Source organism: Pezoporus wallicus, unplaced genomic scaffold, assembly GCF_028554395.1.
Source record: "Pezoporus wallicus isolate ANWC-B61680 ecotype Strahan unplaced genomic scaffold, APGP_CSIRO_Pwel_v1 scaffold_6362, whole genome shotgun sequence".
Classification (NCBI taxonomy): domain Eukaryota; kingdom Metazoa; phylum Chordata; class Aves; order Psittaciformes; family Psittacidae; genus Pezoporus; species Pezoporus wallicus.
In genome coordinates, this window is record NW_026637663.1 from 10,298,368 (window position 1) to 10,318,413 (window position 20,046).

A 20,046-nucleotide genomic window follows, 5' to 3' on the forward strand; every position below is an offset into this window, starting at 1 on the left:
TTGAATTCTGAATGGAGAAGAGTCTCCGTTATTTTTTCCACATGCTCATACTACATTATATTAAAAACGTATTCTGCTCTGTCAGACATGTGTTGTGTGCTTTATAAACATTTTGCACAGTTGGAAACATTCATGTTTAGCAAAAATCCCACTGCTATCAGATGCAATGTGGAGAACCATTTGCAGCAAATGGTCTGCACTCTGATCATGGGAGGTGATCATCAGGGGTTGTGTATGAAAGGCCTGGCCAAAGGGATCTATCCTGCATCTGCATGCAGCTCATCTGGGTGGGACCCCAGGGCCCAGCACTGCTAAGTGGAAGGCTCTCCCCTCCAGAGGACACAAACCCGAGGGAGAAGACTCCAGACAAGTTAATACTCTGGTCTAGGTGGAGTTTTATCAGTTAGCATCAGTGCTTTGAAAGGTTCATTGCCTTCACAGCCTCTTTCACAGTTATGGTGTGGTCCAGTAATCTCTGACAATCCAGTTGATGTGACTCAGGCATTATCACATAATCTTTCTTACTCTAATCACCCTACTTCATTGCAGTACTCCTAGAATTAGTCAGAGAACTCCAAAAAGATTGTTGTAGTATTTTGTTTTAAAATGTTCATGCAAGGCTGATACTCATAATCTCTAGTGACCAGTTAGCAAAAATAGGTGGTTTTAGGGCAAAATCCCTAAATAAAATTCACAGGAGTGATAAAATGGCAGCTTTTCATTTTCTCAGAGCAAACATGGCCTTGTGTTTTCAGTGCAAAAAATCAACCTTAGCCAGCCACTTCCTGCAGCAGCTGGGGATTTCCACATTTTTCCCATGCATAAACAAAATAATAAACCTGGGGTGTGGATCGGTCTCTGGTTCCAAACCCTCTGATTCCTTTCCAAAATGAAGGCCCTATCAGGTGCAAAATAGACTCACTTCCCAAGTGGAATACTATGTGTGCTACGTGCAGAGCCTGAGTCAGTGGGTAGATGGATGGATTTGTGCTGATTCCATATTAATGGAAGGGTCAAAAAGAAATCATTAGCTATCAAAAGCATTTTACAGTCCTTCCCTTTACAATGTATCATCCTACACCACATAAATATATGTTGGCAGCTTGTGAGAGATACAAGCCTGTTCTTATGCTTTAATGCCTGATGGCATCTTGATGCGACAACAACATAGTTCAACAACATGCAGAAAACACTACTGATGGAAGTAGTCATTTAGCAAAGAAAAAGAAGCATTTCTTTGCCTGAGGAATGCTGAAATAGGAGCATTCTTTCCTGAATGCATTTTCTTTCATTTGTGATAGCAACTGTGTGGCAACTGCTGATAGTTTTCATCATGGATTTAATGTTATACTCTCTTTTTGATATGTGGTTCCTTGTCCCAGACATACACTGGCTCAGGGGCAAGGCTGAGATCTGTGAATCCTCCTAGAAACCCTGTGAAAACCAGGACCTGTGCTCACACTCAGGTGATGTGATCATGGCCTGTGCATGCTGCCCACTCCTTCAGCCCGTGTCTTTCAGAGTAGGGCTGTATCCATCACCACACATTTTGCTGAACAGACAGCCAGGCTCCTCCACATATGTATGTGAGGACCACAGAACACCAAAGTCCTATTCCTAAAGCAAAAATCCTATTATAAGTCCTATTCACTCCTGCATAAGCATGAATTAGTGAGACGTACTCACCTGTCCTGTTATAAGCTTCACACAAAAGTAGAGGAACACTAACCATGTTCTTAGCAGCAGCATCTGCCTCTGAAGGTGTATCTCTTACTGTGAAAACACCCATAAAGGCAACTATTTGGCCTTATGCCTTAAAATGAAGATACAACTTGCTGGAGAGCCAAGCTGAGACTTGGCCTGGCGAACATTGCCTAGTGGTGTGTTTGAGGAGGTCAGAGAAAATGACACTTCTTTATCCTATCTGTTAGGTATTTGTGCTCCATCCAGCTGTGTGCAACTGCACCGCTGAGTCTCTGACCATCAGAGGAGCCATGCTTGGATGTGAGTAGCTAAAATCACTCTACCCGTGGGTCATCACGATATTCAGTTATGGCTCCGTACTTAAGTGACACAATAGAAATGGGAATTGAAAGCACAAAAACTTCTAACCTCTGATCCTGTCTCTACAACAGAATCCCATGGTGGCGTTAGGCAAGGTACTTAACATCTCTGCCTCGGTTTTCCCATTTGCAGAAGGGGGCTAACAATACTCAGCCACCTATTCCGCAGGGGAGTTCTGAGGATTCATTACTTAATGTAAAGTGGCTAGAAGATGAAAACCTGCATGTAAGTGCCAAGCATTATTACAGTTACCCAGGTTTAGCTTAAATTTTTGAGACTTGCTTTCCTGTTTGAAATGAGGAAAAGTACTTCTTTTAGTTAACCAAGATTAGTGTTCTGCACTGCATTTCCTACAGAAGTGGGGAGGAGCCTTGGGAGCATGAGAGAAAAGGAGAAAAATATGTCCCTTGGATCCCAATCTACCTTTCACATTCTCTCAGGAAATTGTTTTGAAAGTGCCCAACACTTGGTACAATATACTGCAGTCACAAGGCAAAAATTCTACTCTTTCAAGAATGTTTTATGAGCTCCAGGAATAAATCATCTCTAGCAGGGATGGTTAAGCATAATGTTGAGAGCCTGTGATTTCCCCCAGAGGTAGAGAAATCATTCCAAGCTTTTCTTCAATTTGGTCATGAAACTTTAACAAGAAAATACTGAGGGCTGTTCTGGCACATTGCTGGGACATGTACATTAAGATAAACCAAGGGGAATGCTTTGATTGACCAAATTATTTCCCTCAATCTCAAATGAGTTAAACGTTTGATTTTAAGAGACAGTTCCAGTACAGCAAACTACTTTCATTGCCACACGGTGAACATTATGCTTGGTCAGCATTATGTAGACCAGCGTAACTGCATTTGACAATATGACAGTGATGGAGAGCAGGGGAACTGGTCATCCTAACATGAGCTGCACTGAGACTACAATCTGCAATAAACCAATGCAGCAAACAAAAGGACAAATTCAGTACTTGCAATGCTAAGATTATTGGAAACAAATGAAGTAATTTTGTCACCACAGAAAAAAAAAAAAGAAAAGCCTTTTATGATTGTTCTGAAAAAAAACCCTGCCATGAGCTGCTGCCACTCCTAAGAATTCAGAGCATGCAGCTAATACACACAGCTCTGCTTCCAACTTCATTAGTATGAGATTTTGGCACTGCAGCAGCACCTCCTTGTGCGGACTGGATCCGGATCTGGCGTAAGCATACAATTCTGTTTCTGTTGAACTAGTCAGAGCACACGATGTCGTGTTTATGCCAGTTTTATGCTGACTGGAGGACAGACGTTACCTGATTCAGTGTCTGCCAGCATCTGTCAAACATATCTGAACCAGCACAGTAAGTTTGTGCTTGTTCAGTGCTTGGTAGAACATGGGCGTGATTCACAGGTCCAGCACAGGGCACTGCTTGTGCCAGATTTTCTATCCCATGGAACCGTTGTTTAAGATGTACAGTGCAGTTACATGCCTTGCTTATATTAACTATGCTGCCCTGCCCATCTATACAAAGTGTTGTTTAATTCCCGTATGTATAACAGGGATTATATAATTCCAGAGAAAAGGATCTCCTTTGATGTTTACTCCAGGGCTTCAGGTTTCCTAGCGATGTAGTAATTGACAGGTCCATCTGCCTCATGAATGTAAAATGTTTACACCTCACTTCAATAAGTAAATAAAAGGCACCAAGTTAACACGAGCAAGGCGTGGAAACAAAAGGAGTGTCAGATCAGAAAGCAAATCTGTTATCCACTCCTGCTTTTCTGACTTCCCATTGAATGGGGTGTAGAACCAAGCCACCCTGTACTCTGAGTTGCTCCACTTTCAACAAATATTAGTCAAATCCTGCAGGATCAGAGCCAACTTTGGGATTTTGAGACGTGCTGGCAAAAGAATTCTGCTGGGATCCTCCCTTCTTCATCCTCCCTCCCAAGCAGAACAGAGTCATTTGCAGCAAAGTGGGTGGGGAGGGTTCAGAAATCTTTGAGCCTCAACAGCTTGCCCAGGCGACACAGAGGCCAGCCACATGTACACTGGGGATGTCAGCATCTCAGCTATTTTCTAGAAACAATTCCCTCTGAAGGGAGCAGTCCTTCAGACAAAGCCTTGTGACACATCCGGGTGACTTTTAGGCTGTTTTCTCCTCCTTTTCTTCTAATTACTTCGTCATGGAACCCAGAATGATCAGCCATAAGTGGTTAAAAGAGACACAGACCCCTTGGGATATTGCAACACAATAGAGAAATAGTTAGAAGAAGCTTCATTAACCTAAGAACAGCAGGAGTCTCTTTGTTTAACCTGCTTTCTCCCATGTCTCTATCTTACTCTTCCTCCTTCCACCTCTGATTTTTTGTATGTTCTCCACATCATTCTCTCCTGTCTTGGTTTGTGTCCACTCTTCTAAAAATACTTCTCTTGCTCATTATGTCACTCCTTTTCATAGTGGTTTTACCTACTTCTCTCTTCTTTCCCCTGGTCATTCCCATTCACTCCTCGCCAACGTCCTCAGTTTTCGCTTCTTTAGTATTTGCCTCCCCAAGAAAATCAAGTTCTCTCACTCTGACTCCTACACCTTCTTATTCCCCATTCTTGTGCTCCTTCCCTTCTTTACACTGTGAGCTATTTTCATTCCCCTGCACTTCACTGCCCTGCAGACTTTCTGTATGGTTACTCATTAGCTGCCTGGCAAAATGTCTTTCCCAAGCTGTGGATGTCACTAGAGCCACTGAAGCCATAATCATGGGAATGATGCTTACAAAGACAAGACTGGGCTGAAAAGAAGTTCTGCTTGTGCACAAGTTAACTCATGGGGAGGTTATTAGTTGGGCTTATCAAAGGGTGGGTCAGCAGACAGGAAAATCCCAAACCTATCTGTTTCTCGCTTGGACAGCTATGCCTGTTTTGTCACTGTTACTAATCCCCTCCTCTTTCCCAAAAAGCTTTGTCAGTGCTGTGTGGATAAAGGGCTGCTGGGTGCCCCTTCCCTTGCGCTTCCTGGAGGTGGGGATGGTTGCTGTGGTCAAAGACATTAAGCAGCAGAGCCAGATCCCCTCTTCCACTTACGCTGGTACACAGCTTGGAGCCGAGTCACCTCTTTGGATGAGATGCTCTTTCCTGTGGCTGGAAGTTGCATCAGAAGTTCACCGCAGAGGACAGCTGAGCCACCAGGCACCAGCCAGCCAGCGCCTGGCAGGGTGCTTCTGAACTGCTTTCATGGGCTTTATCCAGGTAATTCCCTGCTGTACTGTGAGCTGATTCACAGCAAGGACAGGCACACGCCACCAAAATGCTGGAGCCGGTCACTGGCCATATGGAAACTACACAATGTGCTTTTAAAGTGCTGTGACGAATCACCTCTGCTCACAGCCAGTCTCCACGCTGAATGCTCAATGCTCAGTGAAAAGGTCTAGAAACTACCTGGACTGACTCCTTCCCATGGGCACCATTGCTAAGTCAACAAAGCTGCAGTGCAAATGCATGTGTCCCATTGTTAAGGGTGGGAGAGCCCAAACTGACGGGTTTGTCAGGAACACCCACAAAGATCCCTAGACACAGAGCAACCCAGTTTAAAGCTCCAAAGGCCAGCGCCTTGAAACAGCAGGAGCCAAGCATGGTCAAACAACATACAAACATTTGTTTTCCTCCTTCATATCCTTCCCAGTCCTTTCCTTAAGAAACATAGAGGATTAATAATTTTGGACGCAGATCCTGAGTTCACACAAATGTCCATGAAACTGGCAAACAATACCCCCATTAAACACATGGAGAAGCTCAGAGACTGGAACAACTCACCTCCAAGAACTTCACCCAAGTCCCACAGGAAGGCTACAGCAGAGCCAGAAATAGAGCCCAGACCTCCTGACTCCAAGCCCTGGGCCCTAACAAAAACACCGGCTTCCCTCCACCATCGCTCTCTTCATACACTACATTGACCAGACTGGAAAAGGCGTTCAAAGTAAATAAAACCCACTTCTTGAGCCAAGTTTCAAAAACCATTTTCTTGTCATGGCTGGTTTTTCTTTCCAGCTAGACGTTAGGCAGTCTCCACCAAGTGAGACAGCTCTCCTTTATTCTCCAGGAAACACAGTTGTCTCCCACATGTTGCACTCAGTGTAGCTCAAACAAATGTTTTAGGAAATTCCCCCTAACTCGGTGGAATTGTGAGCTTGGCAGTGGCGCGCTGGAAACGGGGCTGAAACATTGCCTGGGGGCTCTTTTATTATTTTTCCTTTTTAAAGCATTCAGGAGAGCTCAGGCTTCAGACAGGCTGCTGAGGAAGACAGAAACTCATGTTACATGTGAGGGATTTGGCAGGCCCGAACACAGAAATTTCCAGAAGTGTTTGCGTGGCAGCAGCTCTGTGCCAATCCACATTTTTCAGCTATTCTGGCCGGATGCCCGGCCGACAAGAAAGTCTTGTATCTCCACGCAGTTCACTGGCTTCCCTGAGGAGTTTCCATCCTGCATGGCAACATTGGATAATCTCATTTGCGCGCCAGAAAAACTCCTGCTACTTACACTGTTACTAAATACCAGATGTGCTTAATAAAGAGTAAGTGGAGCCAAACCTAGGGTAATCACATAACCTATCATTAACATTTTCTAAAAACAAAAAAAAAAGCCCAGCCATTGGAACAGCAGATTACTGTTTTGCTTTGTTTGCTTTACGCCCTGTTACGGGAACCCCTGGGGTGCTGGGAAGGGAGCACGGCAGGAGCAGACAGCTCTGGCACTGCCGATGACATTGTTTACAATCACACCCCTGCACATCTGAAACATGTGTGAGAAAGTAAAGGCTAAGCAGATTTCCCCTGCGCTGGGGAGGGAGGGGAGGATTGCAGCAGGAAGTCTACGCCACCGAGAAAGTGCTGGAATCCTGTTTCTTCGTCCTGGGGAGGTGGCCAGGGAGGGGGGATGCAGCGAGGGGGGCGTGAGTTTGGTCCTTCATGACGTGTAAGTCCCCAGGTCCCCATGTGGAAGAGGGAGTGGGCCTTGTTCCTTGAAATTTAATGATGGCAAAAATCCTGCAAGCCCATTTAATATATGTTTTTGCATGAGTCAGGGGGCCAGTCACTGCACAAGATGCGTGCGCCCATTTATTATGGATTTAAATGGATGTTGCACATGTGCATATCTGATGCTGACCAGAACCTTGAGGGTAATAGCTAAGTCACGACAGTGGAGAGTGAATTCTGCTGCGATGGGCTGTTGCGAGAAGGAGGGAGACATAGGGATCTGTATGCACTGTGACATCTGCAACCCCTGTGCGCCCCTCAGAATGGAAGGCCCAGTATGGCTCAGCCCAGAGCCCTACTACCCACCAGGGTGTAAGGGGGAGCAAACCTCCCTGAAACAAGACATGGGTGAAAAAGCTGGTTTCTCCCACAGCTCTTTCTCTGGTTGACACAGAGCAATGGAGTTAAGCAACTTAAAAAGAGGTTTTGACCTTATTTCAGAGTCAACTGCTACCCAGAAGGAAGAGCAGCCTGGTAAACGCATGCTAACAGGGTCCTTCCAAGGATGCCCGTCCCTTGCAGATCTGCTTGCTCAGGCTTGGTGGAAACCGAGGCAAGGGGATGGGAGCAGGGACAAGCCCAGGCCTTGCTGGCTGTGTGCATGGAGGCGGGGAGCAGTGAGTCACCCTGATCATGCAACAGCCCGGAGTGGTGCCATTGCTCCAGTCCCTCAAGCAAAACTCTGACCCACCTCAGTGGGAGTTGCAACTATGCAAAGCTGAGATATCTGATGCCAGGAGCTGTGCCAAGGGCACAGGGTGAGGAGGTCACAGCGGGTGTCAGCCTGCCTCAGCCCGGGAGCAGAAAGGCAGCAACAGCCCAGAGCTCACATGGCTCCCAATGTGACTGAGCTCCAGTGTTTTCCAAAGGCTGGCTGCAAGAAGAGAGAAGCCCACAGACCAGGGAAATGCAATGGTCTTGATGCCGCAAGACCCTCGCTGCTCATTGCGCCAACCATGCAAGGTCGGGCCCAGACTCCGCTTCACCCCACAGATTGAGCAGGGCTTGACTTAAAGGCTGTGCAAAGTGTCAGCGAGCAGCACTGCTGCTGCCTGTGCTGCCCCCAGGACAAACAGATGGTGCAATCCTGCACTCCCAGCACAGGAGCCAGCTGCACAATGGGAGAGATGGAGCAGCTTTTGCCTGATGTAAGTATTGCCTGGCTGGCCCCCAGCCACAGGCTTAGGGCAGCCGATGACTCAGGGCACCATGAAACAGCCATGTCCACACCACCTATTGTGCCTGCACCGCAGTCTGGAGAGCTGGGTTTGCTGCTGCCACTGTTTAGAGGCTGGCCTGAGAAAGGATGTGGTTAGTCCAGCTGGGGGGTGAAGCTCTAGGTCATTTGGGTCTTGCCCCACATCTCCCACCTCTAGCTCTATGGCTGAAGTGGCCATGGCTGCTCAACTTTCAGCTGACAAGACTCAGTTTTGCCTGTGCTGCTAAGAAGCCTCAAGGAGGGTCTAAACATCCTCCAATGTGTACCAATGCCGTTGCTGGCACCTTTCCTTTTCAGCATAATGTCCTGGGAGGGCTAAGGGAGAGGTGTGTGACCTGGCAGACAGAGCAGGAGACAAGCAGCCTCCTCCACCCACAGCACTGTGTGACCAGCTTTCCTAAACTAAAAGCCTAGGACAGCAGAGAAGTAGCCAGCAGCTCACTCCCATAGTGTTCCCACTCTGTGCCAGCCAGAAGACGTGGTATCAGTGGAGCTGCTGGTTTGGAGAAGCCTCACCCAACCAGCTATGGGCAGTGTGCAAGAGAGCAGAGGACACAGTCAGGTAGTGGCTGCCCAGCACTGCATTACTGTTTCCACTTCAGGCTTTAAGGACCTTCTAAAAGCCAGGAAACAGCAGAGGAGAAGAGCTGATCAGCTGCATAAAGGCACTCTTTGCTTCCCTTCAGTGCTGGCCAGGACTCCCACACTGCCAATACCCACCCCACCCTGACAGGCACCTCCAGTCAGGTGCCTCCCTCTTGGCCTCCTCCTCCTAGGAGGCTGAGAGGATGCTTGGGCAAGGCTGCAAGTACCTGGAAACACCACACCAGATCTGCCCCTTCCTCACTGCACTGCCCAGGCCATTCACTTCAGCTGATAGGTGAGCCAATTAATAGATGCTTTCCTACATCTGCTTCTAGGAGTGCAGCAACCGTACTGTTCTTTGGAATTCGGTTTGTTTGTTGTGTTCTCAAGGGGAACCCATCAGATGGTCCTGAAAATGAACACCTAACCTCATCCCCAGTTGGCAGCAGGAAGGAGAGGCTCCTGCCAAGCAGTCACAAGGCATGTCACAAACAGCTTGCTTCACCTCCCTGCCAGGGAGCAAAGTCCATTGCGATTAGGAGACTTCGGCCCACAAAGTGAGGATGTTTTCCCTGGCTCCAGTTCCCACTGGACAGGCTCATAAAAGACCAAGCCCTGCTGCTCAAAATTTCAGTGAAGGACTTATTTCTTGGATTTAGAGCCTCTTTTTTGTGAAAGGCAAGTCTTTTTAACCTATATTGTTGACGTACTGACTGTTGCTGTGACCTCTTCTTTGCTATTCTTCATGTCCAGTCATGTCACTCCTGGCACGCAAGGTCACACGAGGCCAGTGTGGCTGGCCCATTGGACAAGCCCAGCCTCCTTGTCAGAAAGCCAAATTTAATGCAGAGCTTGCTGCTCATGAGCTTTACAGTGGATCAGGATGCACATGTTTTTTTTTCTGTTCTGCCGTGACCATGTGCAGGGGTCAGGCAGAACTGGATCTGCACTTGGCAAGGCATTGTAAAGGTCTGAACCACAGGGGAGTCCTTGGCCTGAGGAGCTATCTATCTCAAGAAAGAAAGGCAATAAAATGGATTGAATAAGGAAGCAGAGGGGACATAACATGAGTTTGCAAATAACACCACAGTGCCATGATCAGTGTGAAAAGAGATGGGGTTTAAGGTCTTTATTAGGAAGGAGCTAAGGGAGAGGCATAGGAAGGGCAAGGGCAGGAAAGAGCAGGGAGGGCAGATGAGATGAAGCTGAGAGGAAGGAGAAGGTGGAAGGGGAGATAACTATCACAAGTCCCACTATACTGTCTTCTGTTTCCCAGCAGCCAAGAGATACAGAAAGGGCACAAAATGGTTCATCATGTGCAGTAAAGATACAGGGGGTGACTGCCTCATCATTTAATTTCTTACACTGGTGAGCCTAACCTGACCCTATCTTTTCCCATGTCGTGGGACTGCAGTATCTGTTCAAACAACTTCTCCTAGTCTCCATCAATCAGAGCCAAAGTTGGACAAGCGGGCAACACAATGTCAGGGAGCAACTGCAACCTTATGCACACAGGAAAAATCTGTTAGAGCTCTCCAACACATTGACAGGTTTTATCTTATCTGTTGCCAGGAGGGACAAAGAGCTAGGGGGACAGTGAAGGTCAATCAGGGACTTAGGATAGCTCAGAACAAGGGAATAACTGATTACACTGAAGGACATTGCATTTGCAATTAAGACTGAACTCCAGCAGTATGGGGGAAGTGAGTTTCTCTTCCCCAGCCCAACATACAAAAGGCTCCCCATTATTCAGGCCAACAACCATGTTGGAAGCATCATTCCCCCCTCCTGACTCCCCTACCATATCCTGAATGAGGGAGGGGGATGAGCAATAAGCCTGTAAGTATTTACAAGAAAAAGGCTTAGCACAAAGTGCTTCTGGACACAGCTCTGTTGCCAGTAAAAAGCATGATGAAAAGCATATTTTCTTTGATGAAGCCTCATTCAAGTGGTTTATGGGTAAAGGTGAATCTAGTATATATCATATTTGTCTGATAGCAAACAGAGCCCACTTGTGAAATCCATCTGACTAGATCATCTGAGAAAATCTTCATGAAACATCTGTGAGCTTTGAATTACCCCATTGTTGTCAGGGTTTCAGCTGGAAATTGTTCTGGATGTGAAGGAATACTGGGTCACTAATGGTCTATTTCTTATTAAATGCTCTGGGTTTAGGAACTTTGAGGACATGTAAGTATTTTTTCCATTTGCAGCTTCACATGAAGCAAAACACTAGATAAAGATAAATAATTGGAGCAACTTGGCTTTTGCTTGAGTAATAAACACCCAGGTTATTGCTGTGTTAAGAAAATATGTGAAAATATGTGAAGAGCACTTTTGACCTTCTAGAAGAGAATAGCTCTGTCGCTGATCCAGATTAACAGGCCTTAAAATGCAACTGCTGTGGGCCAAAGAGGAAGGTATGTGCTGTGGTTATGCCCTGCAGGGAGACTCAGCATATCTGTCTTAACCTCCCAGCTCTGTTGTTGACATCCTATTGCTTTATCTATCACTCTGGCTTTAGTGCAGCAAATTGAGAGCACGAAAACTAATTGATTGTTTGTGGTTTTAGAGTTATATACTCTGCTGGATGGCCCTTAAATCCCCCAGTCAAAACCAGCAAGCATAAGATGCCACTCCTGCCAGCTTCAGCCTGGAGAAAGCAGTTTCATGCTCCAGGAAACCACTAGGAATATACAAAGGCTGCAGCCTCTGGACACCCTCTCCATCACCTCTGCTCACTAGCAAAGCTTTGCAGGTTATCTCTCAGGTTTTCAGGAGGGAGGGGGAAAGTAATCACAGCTTTCCAGATTCAGTCTGCCCCTTAATGGACTTTTGGCTGCTTAAGGGCCACCTGCCAACGTCCCTGCCAGTCCAGCCTGCTGTCAAGACAGCCTTCTCTCACTTCATTTTCTTGGCTGTTAAATGATGCTGAAGTCACGGTCAGGGCTTCAGCTGCAGTGAAACAAGAACCTTCATGGAAACACCTCCTGAAAGAATGAAATGTGTGAAGTAAAACTGGCTTAGGTGTTTGAATGCTGTGTCTGTGTGTCGCATAGCTGTGATCTTGGCCTGCAGCTGGTAGTAGGGAGTTTGCTGGTGCAAGCTAGGTGACATCAGGTCCAGACCCCTCCCATGACAACTTCCACCACTTCAGGTGCTGCTTAAAGCACTGCACCCTGCCCAAATGCCTGGCAGTTCTTGTCTTTTACCTCAGACACACAACCTTTAAGACAACAGGAGCAAGCTGCGAGAGGCCACAGCCATTGCCCAGCTCTGTGTCTCAGCCACACATGCCACCCTACTCATATAAATGTTGAGGGGTGATCTCGGGGTTGATGCATTGACAACCTCCTTCACAGGCTCACCAGAGGGTTGCCATGGCTGGCTCTGCTCCCCCTGTCATCTGCAGCTGGGACTGTGCTGGCTGCAGCTCCCGGGATGGCTCCTACTGCCAGGGGTGACAATGGGCACAAGTCCTCACCTGGTTATGTCTCTCCACCATCCTACTGGGGGGCTCAGGAGCCTCCTCATCCTTCTGTTCCACCAGTGAGGCTCCCTTTCACTTCCCACATCTGTGCCATGGCCTTGCAGCTATAACAGTGCTGCAAAAAAATGATGTCCAGACACCAGCAAGAGAAGCTCTTTGCAGCTGAAGCCCAAGTGGAAAGCAGAGCAGCTGTCATCGAGCAAGCTGGTGGAGGCATGAGGAAAGACCACCCCTGTCCTCAGTGTTTAACATGCAAAGGATCATGACCCTTTTCCGGTGTTACTGAGAGGAACAGAGGCAGACAGCTAGTAGGATCTCCCAGTATCATACAGAAAATGCATTACATGATGAGGAATGAACCCAGGTTTCCTAATTCCCAGTCCAACAGCAGCCATGGTACTGATTCCTGCCCAGTACAGGCCATCAGGATCCCTTCAGCATTTTGAAAAGCCGGCTAACTATTTATGGCTGCTGCATATAATACTCCAGTAAGCAGCATCTTTATGTATTTTATACACTTACTCCAAGCTTCCTTAAGTACCCCACAGACATGGTGAATTTCTGAGAGTAATATTTCCTCCTTTTTCCCAGAGTAGCAAACATCTGGGACTACTGAGATATCATCTTGTGGCATTGGCTGACTTTTTTCTTTAATGAGTTTCTGTGTAACAACTTCATGATGTTTTTCCTGGGAGGACAACTGTCTCATCTAAAACTTGTTTCACATATTCTTTTATAGAAGGATGTTTTATGCTAAGCTCTTGAAAGAATTTCCCTTCCTGATCCGTCCCCACCTTTCTCTTTTTAATTCCTTCCAAATGTCTCTCTGATGCTTAACCTACAGGTCGCCCTATTCACCAAAAACAAAGCAAAATGCTGGTTTGAATAAGCTCAGGATACATGGATGTCATTTCTGAATATTAGCGGAATGTTACCAACTTTATTTGATCCCATTTGCTGGAGCAGCCTGAATTTCTCAGGGGCAGGGTTTTTTTTTAATCCTAGTTCATTATTGTTCAAACTCATCAAGTAAATGGCTGTGGAGCGGAAACTTGAATGGGCTTGTTTAATAAACAGGCGAAGTCATTCATCTGCAGCATAGCAGCTCTGCAGCAAGGCTATGTCTTCCCTCTTTGCTTCTTACTGGGTCTGCATCAGAAGCAGCTATGTTAAACCCTGGCAGGGAAATGCTAGAGAGAGGAAATCTTTGCCTTCATGCTAACTGCTTTTGATTCTCCCCCCAACCCGCCAAGAAATCATTGCTGAAGCAAATGGTCTGATTGTTTCCATGGGTCAATAGCCTATTTTAAATTTGTATCTCACTTGGCACTGCTGAGGACACTGGCCCCATGGCAGGCTTTATCTGAGTGAGTGACGGCCAAAGCAGCAACCCACTCAGGCCCCAAACTGTAGCCTTGGGATCTGTTGATCTGCAGTTCCCTACATTTCTTATCATCACTGCCATGGAGAATAGAGATAGGCTGTGAAAGCGTGGCACCTGCTGGCTTTGGAAAACTATCCCTAAGCTGTGAGGCTGGGAATACCCTTGCAAGCTAGGAACTGCACTGAGACTCTTTACCCCCCTGACTTGCCCCACATTTGCGCTAAGGATCACACCCTCAGCTGGCATGAATGGGTGCACGAAAAATCGGTGGAGCCCTGCCAGGTAACAGCAGCTGAAGATCTGGCACCTGAATCTATTTCTTATACTTAAAACTTGTTATTTTTGCACAGCCTTTGGTGTCACAGTAATGCCGGAAAAGCACCCAGCTGCGTTTCCCCCATGAAAGGGTGGATGTAAGATTTTGTCGCTGGACACTCACACCAAAGACACGTTCAAGACAGATAACTGCTAGCATCTGTCACAATGTCATTTCTGCACCAAGCAAAGCGCGTGGGAGCCCTGCCTGTCCCCTCTGCTCCCTGCCTGCTAAAACCCAACTGAAACTCATTACATACCACGAATACCAGCGTTCCCACAAAGCCTGTGCTGCTTGGAGGAGGAAGCTCTCCCTCACTCCCTTTTTTTCCTTCCGCCCTGCTTGGCTAGGTCTTTGGCAGAGCCCCAGGACTTTGGAGGGGGGAGAGGAGGGAGGGTTGGGAGGGCAGCAACTTCCCGAGCATACCCACGGCCTCATTTGGGTCTGCGGTACCGCCTGCTGATTTCCACTTCACAGATGCTGCTGAGCTCTGCCACCAAGAGACAAATCCCAGACGGGGAAGGGAGCGTGGTGGGGAGGGAAGAGATGAAAGCAGAAAAGAGCCACATTTATTAAGCTGTTTTTCTTTCAGTGAAAAGAAGCATTTATCAGTGATTTCACATATCATGTGAGATGTGGCTCCCTGCCAATTTCTAAGGATGCAAAAAAGCCACTGACATCACTCACTAAATATAGAGCAGCTCCTGCTTTAGGTGAATAAATAATGCAGATGCAAAAGCCCAGGTCTTCAATTACACATTCATTACCATCTGTCTGTCAGGTTCTCATCATAGGAGAACAACGTCCGACTCCGGCAAGGAGTGACAGGTGAAGAATGCAAAACAACTGCAAACAATAGGTGATTAAGCAGAATTTCCTTGTTCTCTGCTTCTTTCTTACAGCTACATTTCATTTCAGCAGTAATCCATGGTGTAGCTTTTCCAGCTCAGCTCTGCCACCTCTCTCCCTTTCCCTTCAAGCCAAGCTGGAGAAAAAAGCCTGGGTGGGGAAAGCCTGAACAATGAACATGGCCAAAATGTGGAAACTTCCCTAAGCACTTAGCAGGGGGCGGGGGCGGGGGGGGGGTGTGGGGTGTGGGGATGTGTGTGTGGGGGGTGGAACCAGAAGAAAGAAAAAGGAAAAAATAAAAAGGGGTGACTGCAAACAGTAAAGCAGCAGCATCCCCCTGTGAAAGAGAAGTTTTCCATGCTCTGTCAGAGAGAGGTTTTAATTAGGATCTCCCAATGCTAATCACTCCTGATTTCTCTACTGGTTTTATTTAAGGCACCCATTTTAACAATCACACAAGCAAACCTGTAGCTGGCCCCATAGGATATTATTTTAGCTCTCAAAAAGCACCCCAAGAATGATTAGGGTTGATAATAAAACCCAATCAATATTTCCTCTCTTTTCTTCCTTCAGATCAAAGCCACTGAGCAGGAGGAAGCAGCGTCCCAGCCCATCCTTACTGGTGGAGAACAGATACAGGAGAGCAGGAAACAAGAAGACAATGCGCCATCAAAGCTGCTGCAAGGTGTTGGATCAATGACAACATCTGCATGAGGGTCTGGGCTACAATAGAAGCTGTTACCATGGGAACGGGTGCAAAAGCATCAGGCGGGAAGGAGCAGGCGATGATGAAAGGTGGGAAAGTGGGAAAGGGTATTTTTAGATCGCTTAGGAGGAATGCCACACAATGACATCATCCTATCTCATTATTTGCACCCATGCTGTATAACGCATTGTGGCATCTGCCCCAGGCTGTTAAATGGGAAAACGTTATTGTGGATGTGAATTACAAATACTGTGGTGAAACTTGAGCTTGGGAGTTATTAGGCATCACTATTCTGTAATAAAGGAGAGCATTTAATACACTGTGCTCTACAGATCCACTGTATAGCACAAGAAGCATTGTGTCTAGGATTTTAATATTCTCAGAAGGTAATTATGAGTCATCCTTTTACTGTTATGAAGAAGCAGAGTGCAAATAATTTTATACATTTGATATCCCACAGATCAACAAGCCTTTTGCACTGGAGAAACATGGCCTAATTTTCCAGAGCGCTGCATGCCAACATGCTCTGAGAGAATGTGGTAGTAGTGGTAGGTGCCCAGCACTGCCAAAAACCCAGCCATCTGTGTCACATGTGAAAGAAGCCTCATTAATCTCGGAAATACAAAGTGTACGTTTCACTGCCTCTGTTCAGCTCTTTAGGTAGGGCCAGACCCTTTTTACAGTTAAGAACTCTGCAGATACCCATGGCATCTGCTAAATGCAGCCCTGATTTGGGGGGCCAGGGAGGGAAAATTCTGACTGTCAGGCACTGTTCCTGACTGACAGAGGGGAAAGCCTCCAGCCTGGAGAGGTGAAACAAGCCAGGTCTCGTCTGCCTTGCACTGGATTGCGGGTGCCCAGAGCCTGCTGCACTGGAGAGGCTGGAATCGCTATTCCTGTCACGCTGCCGGTGGTGAAGTTGGAAGGATAAACCCAGAGGAATGTGTTTCTTGCGACTGCAAAACTCTGAGCCTGCTCTCTGCCCTGAAATAACCATTGGTAAATGCTGTGTTCAGCCAGTGCGTGTCCTCAGCCACTGGGGCCTGTCACTGGAGATGGGCAAGGACTGAAATTCCCAACCCATGCTGATACCCACCAGTACTGCCAAAATACCACCAGGTGAGTGACAGGGCTTGCCCTAGCTCTTGCCCTGTTCAGAACAGAGCACGTGGGTCCTCAGCCATTTGTTTTTGCACTTTGGACTAACCCCTGCGTCAGCAGGCGAGGACTGGAGGAGGATAACCGGAGCGGTGCCAGGGCAGCAGGCACAGGGCAGCAGCAGAGCACAGCCTGGCTGCGAGGAGGGAGCTAGGCTGATGTCATGCCATAGCACTTCTCCTTGGTGAGATAAATATACCCGCCCGTGCCTGCCCACCCTTCCCTGCTCCGCGACGCTCTGCCACCCTTCCCAAGGACTGGGAGCGGCTGGGTTGGGGTGAGCAGCCCCACCCCCAGCCTCCCGGGACCTGCCACAAAAGGCGCTGGTGCACAACCCAGCCAACTGGGGAAACAGAGCAAGAAATAGCCCAGAGACAATGGCGAATGAGCAGAAACACAAGCCGTCCAGGGAGTTACCACCTGGCTGTAGGCAGTGGGTGCTTAAAGCAAGGACAGCAGGTAGCGAAGCCGTATGTTCATTTTTTTCACTGCGCAATCATGATGTGCAACTCTTCTCTCTGCTTAAGCTCCCCTCCCTCACAGAAGATCTGACTCTTTAAATATATAATAAAGAGTAAAACATGCTGGTGTATGCGTGCTACTTCTGATGCATCTTTGGGAGGAGAATATGAACGTTATCCAATACAGCACTGTTCAGAGTGCCAAGGGTCCCCTAGGGCACATCTACGAAGCAGGACTAGAAAAGGTGAGTGAATTTAGCTGAGCCTGAAAAAACACCACCTGAAGACATTTTCTTTCCTAGTATGAATGCAGCCTTCTAGCTCCAACATCTCTGAGTCCGTTGCACTTTAATCTCCTGACTTAACTAGCCCATGCCTGAAACAGCATCATTTTTAATATCATTGTCTACTTTGACCTATTCTGTACATCAGCTTCATTCAGCTTAACCTCACCCCCCTTTCCTCGTTAAGTTAATGCCCAGAACAATACTTCTACTTTCTTCCTGGCAGCTCTTTTTTAGCATGTCTCATTTTATTTTATTTTTGAGGAAGGAGGTTAGGGTTCTACATCTTACAATATTAGTGTTGGATACAGATGAAACAATATTTCATACAACTTATCATTTAATTTGTATTATGTGTTAGCTTTGGCAGTACAGGCATTGTAGCCATGCCAGTAAAGAAACTTTGATCTGAATGAGTGTAAAACTCAGACAGGCTTGAAGAAGGGCTGCAAAAAATAATTTCAAATATTAAAAATCTAGCCCATGTTTTTAGTCATGTAGGTGCTCTTGATGACCTAAATATCCCATTTTATAAGAGGCATGACCTCTCTGCAAGAATCAAGGACCATTTTAGGACAGCATACAACGAGAAGTCACTTTGGACACCTGGAATTCACCAGACACATTTTGGGCACTGCCCCAGCCTGAATCACAGGAGTTGTGGACATGTATGGCTTGAGGAACCTCCAGGGATTAGCCAGCCCCTCTTCCCCTCCCATTCCCGCTCTTCCTGTCTGATATCCTTGACTGATATTTGTTTAACCTTTTTAAAATATCTTTGGAGATGGGAACAGCCCTCCACCAGGGCTCACTTCTCCTGCTGGTGGCATCATGTTTTTCCTTTAGCTATAACCCAGGTCACTCTCACCAAGAAACACCTTTTCTGCCTACATGGAGACCAGTTGGTTTAGTGGCAGTCCTTACATATTTGAAACATTGCCATGTCTGCCCTCATCCTCCACTCTTCCAGCCTGGACAAACTAGTCCTTTCAACCTTACTTTCAACATCTTTCAGGCTACCATCATGCCCCGCTCTCTTCCAACAGATTTTACGCATGTTTTCTATCCCATGACTTTACTCATTAATGGTATATATAATAGCAGCATGATCCAGCACTGTCTGCTTGCTTGCTGCTCTCCCTTCCCCATAGCCTCTCCCAGTACTGGGTCAGTGCACACCCTTGCCTGTGAGACACGGGAGGGATGTGGGTTTGCCACCAGTGATGGCAGCCCCCTAAAGATAGTGGTAAAGTACATCCTTCCACACTCAGCACCTTGGTGCTGCAGGTAACTGGCATTAGAGCCTAGCGCCTGACATAGGCATGGCTCCATCCAAAATGAAAAAGCTGCTCCTATCTGTGTATGCGTGCATGGGGGTGTTAAACTTCAAGCCTGTAGGCAGAAAAGTGAGGCTTGGTTTGGCTTGGCAGGACCACTGAAGCTTGGGCTACCAGAAACGTTTATTGAGTGAGTTTGTGTAGCTTCACCTCAGGCTTGCCAGGCACCCAGCTGAACAATTAAAGGAAATATCAGTTCAGTTGCAGGTTGCAGCACACTCATAGCCCTGCCTTCAATGAATAAAATTAATCATTCTCACTGGTTCTCTAATCAGTCCAATCCTCAGAGGTGTAAATTACGCTAGCAGATGTATAATCAGGGAAGTTTTCCAAATTAACCTAAAAAACAAAACCAAGAACCCATTGAGTCTCTCTAGTGTTGGCTGAGTTGAGCAAAGGCTGTCTAAACCAAGTGCAACACAAAACTGGGCGGCAACAACTGTACCTTGTGAAAGCCAATGGAACAACAATGATCCTGGAAAGGAGGGTTTCGATTCAAGTTGAAGACAGCCCCCCATTCCAGGCTGCTCTTTCCCTTCTGACCCTGCCTAGATGCTGAGGACATGCCTGCAAGCCCTTGTTTGTATGGAAATCCCACTAGATCCTGCTCAGCACCTCAGGAAAGGTCCCAGTCCCTTTGATTGGCAGACCTGTCGGAAATATATAAATCTCAGCACATGACTAGGAATAACACATGGAGGGTGGTGTCACCACATCAATTGCTTTCAGCCTCTGCTAAATATACCCCCACCAGCAGCCTCAGTCTGGCTATTGAACTGAAGGTAATATCAGCTTGACAGCTTCAGCATGGTTTTGTCTTCTCACCACTTCTGTGGTGACAAACACCTTGGAGTGCCCGGTGGAGAAATGAAGATGGCTGCTGCACGATAGGATGTTCATCTACTGACCTGGATCTGCAAAGGATGTTGGGCCACTTTACTCTCCATAGAGACATGGATTGAAATAACTATCCTGGTGTGTACTGAGTATCAAAAAAGAGGGCATGTCAGAATTTCAAATGCAGCATTGGAGCCTTTAAAGGAAAACAGTGAAACAAAGCAGCAAACTCTGATTTACAAGTGCAGTGCCTGCACGACCTGGGGGCACAAAGAGTTCAGATGGGGCCCAGTCTGTTGTTTTCTGTGCCTACTGTTTTATTATGCAAAATAAAAATAAAA

General features: G+C 46.9%; 1 long non-coding RNA gene across 2 annotated transcripts; it reads left to right on the forward strand.

Moving 5' to 3' along the window:
- Positions 1 to 7,762: 7,762 nt before the first annotated feature.
- On the forward strand, positions 7,763 to 15,981 carry LOC130598015 (uncharacterized). 2 transcript variants are annotated; one of them, XR_008971910.1, is made up of 2 exons: positions 7,763 to 8,227; positions 15,496 to 15,981. It is a non-coding gene; the product is annotated as an uncharacterized LOC130598015 (long non-coding RNA). The 2 variants fall into 2 exon arrangements; XR_008971911.1 differs by lacking the exon at positions 7,763 to 8,227 and adding an exon at positions 14,542 to 14,932.
- Positions 15,982 to 20,046: the final 4,065 nt, after the last annotated feature.